The sequence below is a fragment of the Rhamphochromis longiceps genome, linkage group LG5, assembly GCF_057381845.1.
Source record: "Rhamphochromis longiceps isolate RC_006_pf linkage group LG5, R_longiceps_female_GT1.1, whole genome shotgun sequence".
Taxonomy (NCBI): Eukaryota; Metazoa; Chordata; class Actinopteri; order Cichliformes; family Cichlidae; genus Rhamphochromis; species Rhamphochromis longiceps.
Window position 1 is genome coordinate 33,620,899 of NC_140561.1, and position 6,552 is coordinate 33,627,450.

Below are 6,552 nucleotides of genomic sequence, written 5' to 3' on the forward strand. Positions count from 1 at the left end.
TATCTGCCCTGCTTGCATCTGTAGATTCAATAAAACCGAAGGAGTAACTGCAATTTGACTGAGCCCATTGATTCATGTGGCTGCATGACCCTGAGGAATCAAGGATCTCTTGGATTTACACAAGAGTGTTTTGCGTGAACACACTGTTTGCTTTTGTTATCATGGGGGTAGATTTTGATAGGATTTTTCCCTTCACCCTTCCTTGACTGCTCCCTGAACAAACAGCACCTGCCTACTGTATGTTGCTATCACAGATGATGGAGTTCTGCAGTGCAGGGGGTCGAGCAGAGCTGACAGAGCTACGTGTGTGACACACTAGTAATTTGTTCTTTTTCTTTTTTCCTTGTTTAATTTGTTTGTTCAGTGCAGGTATTGAAAAACATAACTGGCATAATTCATTATAGCCTCGGGTAGATTATTTCTATAGTTTTCAGCCATCGATTCAAATAGGCCACCAACCATCCTCGTTAAATTTTAATCTACCTATTTCTATTGTTGTTTGAACACACATTATAAATATTTAGCTATATATAAATACTTTTAGAAGGAATCAGTTCAAGTTTTATATCTTAAATCTTGAACCCGTGTATTTAACCCTGAGTAAAGGAACTAAAATAATAAGACGAACCAGTGTCCATTTTTTCTCTGTCTGTAGTGATTCAGGCAGTGCTTCTGGACTGCAGAAAAATAGTGAATCCCATCTCATAAAAGTCATAAAAAGTAATAAAATTTGTTATTAAAACTATCAGACGTATCATTGTTTCACATATGCGTTTTCTGCTAGTTTTTCTTCACTTTTATCTTCATCTCAGGAGAAAGGTATTTTCCAAGGTTTTCATCTTCCTGCTTTATACAAAGTCGTACTTACACATTTAAGTACTAAATTAAAAACAAATTACCAGCAGAATGTACTTAGAAAAACAAAACAAATGACAAACAGTAGATTTTTTTAGGAGACATGGTTGCAAGTGTGGGAGAGTTTTTTTGCACATTTAAATTTATCCTTGGTTCTGGATGCAGTTTGGGGTCTTGCCCAGCGATGTCTCAGCACATGGTGAGGGGGAGTCAGAGAGCAGAGATAGCAAATCTCTGATTTGAATTCATCTTTTTGGAGTACTATATTTTCCAACAGTGTTTTAACACTCTAAAGCATTGCAAATATTACAATATGTTGTATATTATTATAATAAACAATGATTTCAGTTTAAACAATTTTTGTGATAAACAGCTGTGTGGCTTGTGGATAGCTTGTGGACAAAAGTTATAAAGTCAGATCCATAAACTTACAAAGCCCTAAATCCAAGACATTAATAAAAAAAAATCCAGTGAATTCAAAGGCAAGGAAACACAGAAAGCACATGGATTACATGAGTAAGAGACTATGAGACACAACCAATGAAACAATTCACTGGTCATTCAAAATTTAAAAACAACTGATCCTGAAAAACAAAAATGAATCATAAATTCACAAAAAACCTTGGGTCCAAATCCCAGGGACCATGACGAGTACTTACATTTAGATTTAATATATTAATAAATGTGTTTCTGTTTAAAATTCTTAGTTACTATAACTATCTTCATCATTCTAATTCATAATGTTTACTTCAGCGGATTAAGTAAGTAGAGTACACACACCCACTCGTGCATGAGAATCAACATTTTGACTTAACAATTTGAATTATGGGTGTCTTATAATGAAAAAATATTAACCGCATCAAGAATATGTTATTAAATCCTTTAATCTTAAAACCCTGTTCACAATTTGCATTGTTATTCCTCTGGGACCACAGACATCTGTGCCGAATATAGAATACAGTAATCTTTTAAACCTTTTTTATATTACTTAACTGTTTATGTCATCCCCCAAACTTCATTGTTTTTTCTTTACTTTGCACGACCAACAACTCAGTTTTGAACAGCATCCCCCCGGGTCACAGTGATGATGGCAGGGTGCCAAAGGGAAGACAGCGCCTGTGGTGGAGGAGAGCAGGGAGGAAGGAAAGAAGACTCAGAGCTGGCATAATCACCAGGGGCATTGAGCTAATGAACACACCGCAGGAGCAATAACAATAACAACAGGAGGGACCAGCTCCTCAACTCCTAACAGGAGGGAAGACGACCTACTGCACAACTGTCATTATGGTCTTTTTCAACAACAGCAGAAACAACAGGAGGGCTGAGCTCCAATACCAAGCGCGAGGGAAGAGAATATATTCTGTATAACTGTCATTAATTCATATTTAGATGTTAATTGTTTAAGTCAACCAACAGGTATCATAATTGCTTTAAAACACCAGCATTTCTCCAAGCAAATATTGTTGAATTTCTCCCTTTCTATGAATGTTTTGTAAAAAAAAAAAAAAAAAAAATCAACTCTTGTTTTTTATTATTACAGTAAATTTCTAAATTCAGTGATTTGCACATTGCAGTGTTAATACAACTAAAGAAACCTTGCTTGAAAATCTAGGGATTATATTATGTACGGTTTAGCCTCCTAAAAGAATCTATGGACAATGTTCAAAGAACTTCTAAAAGAGCTTAAGAGAAGCACAAAGCATTTACAAATGCAGAGCCAGCAAAGCATCTCAGCTTAATGCAACTTCTAAATCCTCTTTATGTTGTGGTGAGTCAAAACTTGTATATTAGAAGGAGAATTATATTTAATCCCCCAAGTGTTACAAGTGTACACCTCTCTGGAAAGACAGACCCCTGAAACCAAATGCAATGACATGAAATAATTAGGGTTTTTTTCAGTTACAGCCAAAGTACATTGATCGATTGTCTTTATTATCAAAGAAAATTTGGTTTTAAATGTAGCAGGAAACTTATATAGAAGCCTGCACCCATTATATGTGCTATAATAAACTACATATAGCACTCCCCAAATCCATAAACATAATAATTCCAAGGCTGACTGGAAATGAGAGAGAACTGAGAAAATAAAGCACGCAGTTGCACACTTGCATGTTAAATATAAAAGACTGACCATGCTGTTATTGGATTCTTTTCTCACAATGCAAGGCAACACAATCAAGGAGGTGAGAGAATTAAATCAATTATGTAAGATAGTGAAAAATCTTCAGAAAGATCTGCAAAACAAACAATTTTGCAGATCAGTTTTTCCCTATTAAAGTATTTCATAATAATTGATTAACCTATAGTTCTAGCATGATAACTACTAAAAAATCATACTGTGGCAATCGGCACAGTATATTGTACACACAGCACGGTATGTGATAGAGAGCACACAGCTCATGTCAGTCAGATACTCATAATAAAGAGCAACTCCTGTGCTTATAGACTGCAAAATGAAAGTATACATCTAAAAGTTCTGCCTGAATGCAAACACCTGACTCTAAAGACTTTATGTAACTGTGTCACGTAGCCACAAGTTTCTTGTCTGAAATTACTTCCTGCAGCGAAAGATAAGATAACGCAAATATTGTAACACAGCATGAGATGAGGAACGCCTGGAGGAGAAAAATTTGAATTTTCCTGTTTCTGAGATACGTGTAAGAAAATTATATTATAGAATCAGGGAGGTAATGATTTTATTTGGGGAATTGTTCATCTCAAGAACTGGTAAACAAAACACTAACTGGATAAGCTTTGTACCCCACTCGGGATGTTTGCCTTGAGTCACGGACACAGATTATTCCTGCTTGAGCCTGAGGCTATTATGTCCACCATAAAATAAAATCAGTAAGAGCTCTGCAACTGTAAAGCCAAAGTGGAACAAACATGAGCTCCAAAAATATAAAGGAAATAAAAAGTCACCTTGAACCCATCCAACAAAAGAGGTTCTGCCTTATAAAAAACGTAAAACTGAGACCGCTTTAAAACACTGAAGTCAGCATTGATGTTATTGAGTCTGTTCTCAACATTAACTGCAACTCTATAAAATTAAATAGCCAAGAGTCCTCCATCCACTTCAGTCAAAGTAGGAAATCTTTTCAGTAAGCCCGCCTCAGTTGCAAATATTAAAAGAAAACATTTTAAAACGCAGATGGCAGATCTTAGTTTGTTTACAATAAAACCTGCTTGTACAGTCAGGAAATATAAGGTATAAGAACTATGTTATTTTTTTCTAGAAATAGGATCCAAATAAAAAAAGTACACTCCCAACCTGCCGGCTGATCAGTCACACTGCTGCTGGATTGGATTTTTATGGGGTATTGAAATGGACTGACTTGACTGCTGTGCTGGCCAGAGATTGGATACTGAGCTGTTGCTATGAAGAAACAACAAAAGAAATTAAAAATAATGGTTATAGAACCATGCAATATTTAATATTACCATATAATAGAAAATACAACGTATATTAGTCAATGTTTACGTACATACGTACAAACAATGCATTTGTTTGTACGTATGGTCTCTTCTAGATTTACTTGTTTAATACAAACAAATACAGGTATGGAAATTTAAAAAAAAAAAATCACTGATTTGTGAGGGAAACCTTCATGTGCATGATTTGCACACAAATTTGTGTGTGCAGGTTTTTTATAACTGCTTCTGGTATGAAAATTACAACCTGCAGAGAGAGATAAGATGAAGAAAATACTGTAACACAGCATGAAAAGCCTGGAGTATCAGGAGTCCTGCTCCCAAAATAAGTGTAAGATTCCTGGAAGTGGAGCAATGATATTTTTCAAAGTTACAAAGTGTAATTAATCTTAAATCTTTAAGGATTAAAACTGTTTTTTGGAGAATTGTTCACCTCAAGCACATCTTAACTAAAAAAATGAATGAATGAATTTGTCCCCCAACAACAATACTTCCCTGAGGCAAAGGACAAAGCTTTTTCCTCCTTGAACCAGAGGCAATTCTTTTAAATGTCCACCCGAAAATAACATCAGTAACAGCTTCACAATTGAAGGGGGCTTTCTTTAAACCTTTCATGCATGAATTATGACAACCTCAATCAGGATTTTTTTCTTAAGTATTTTTATTCATCTTTAGGCATGAAAAAAAGATTTTTGAACTTCATTTTTTTTAAACATGTACTTTTCAAAGAGTTTTTTTTTACATGTCCACTTAGGTGGACAACATACATTTTGACTTATGAATTTGGTATGGAGTGTCCAATGTAGTGGTTTATGTGCAAGTATACCATCAACACTGAAACAAATACAAGAAAAAGTCTAGGAAGAAGCTCCATACAAAAACATCCTACTTCGATCCTGCAAGCTAATCGGTCATACTGCATCTGGATTGTTGTGTGTCGTTAAAACCTCTCTTCATACACTCTCTCAGCTGTCTCTCACCCTGACATTTATTTCTCCGGGGAAGAGCTGTATATCTCCTTGTCCAGATCCACCTGTTTGATGTCCATTCTCCTCTGAAAGCACCACTGTGTTAGTATTGGCTGCTGAGCAGTTTGCCTCAGAGCAGCCAGGGGTCAAATATCTTATTTAAAGCCAAATCAACACAACATGGTTCTTGTTGACTTTCTAGGTTTGCTGATGATCCCATTCTGCTCACAGCCAAGCTTTTATTCATTTTAAAACAGCACCAGGCACCCTTTAGAAACCTTTTAGGACTACTGATGCGGTGAGATCACAGAGAGTTTGGCGCTGTTGGCCTACAGAGACACCACCCTTGCCTCTAATGGTAGCTCCACAGCTGATCTGATTGTCTTGTAGTACTCCTGTTGGGTCGACTTTAAGTCAACACCAATTCCGCATTTCTCTCACTATCCATGTATCAATTTCCTTTGTGTCTCATTTTCATAATCAGTTAAATCCTAGTGATTCATCTCACGTATGTGAGTTTATAGCTTTTGGAGATAAGTTATAAACCATCTGCTGCCTGTTATTGATTTGCGGTTTGGTTACATAAGCCACATGCTGCTGATTCAAAACTACAGTTTGGGTTTTATTATAGTTTTTTTTTTCAAGCTTTAGTTTTTACCTGGATTCACCTCGGTAGTTAAAGCCACAATAATGTTTTGTAAAGATATGAGCTGAGCTTAAATTTCCAACCATCTGTTTCTGTCTCACTGTGAGAGCAGGTTTTACAATAGATTAAGACATATAAAGGATATAAATATGAATAAATACAGTGGATTAGGGAACAAAGAAGATCATCAAACACAGAGGCTGCTAACAAATTTGCATGCACAACTCTGATCTGAGGAAAAGTGTAAATTTGCTTACAACAGGGGTCAGCTAACCCTGTGTGCAGAACATCTTCTAACCTCTGAGGATTTTCCTACCCTCCCTTCTTCCCTCTCGCTGTAATCAATAACAGCGGGACAAGAAGCAATGTCATAGTTTTATTTACCCGCAAACATGTCTGTGAACTGGCTGATCTAATCCATCAAGGAGTGTGAGGGATTTATATTCATAATAACAAGGAAGGTAGATATCGAAGTTGCACCGAGAGTCCCGTGGACTGAGGGCCCCTGTGCTTTGTTCCACCTTGAAGGTCAGGCTGCCTAGCTGCCTGATAGGCAATGAATGCCCATGTGCCAGGGCATGATCAAACATATTCAAATACTTGTATTTTCCAAGGCCTCTCCTGTATCTCATTAGTCTGTATTTGACTGTG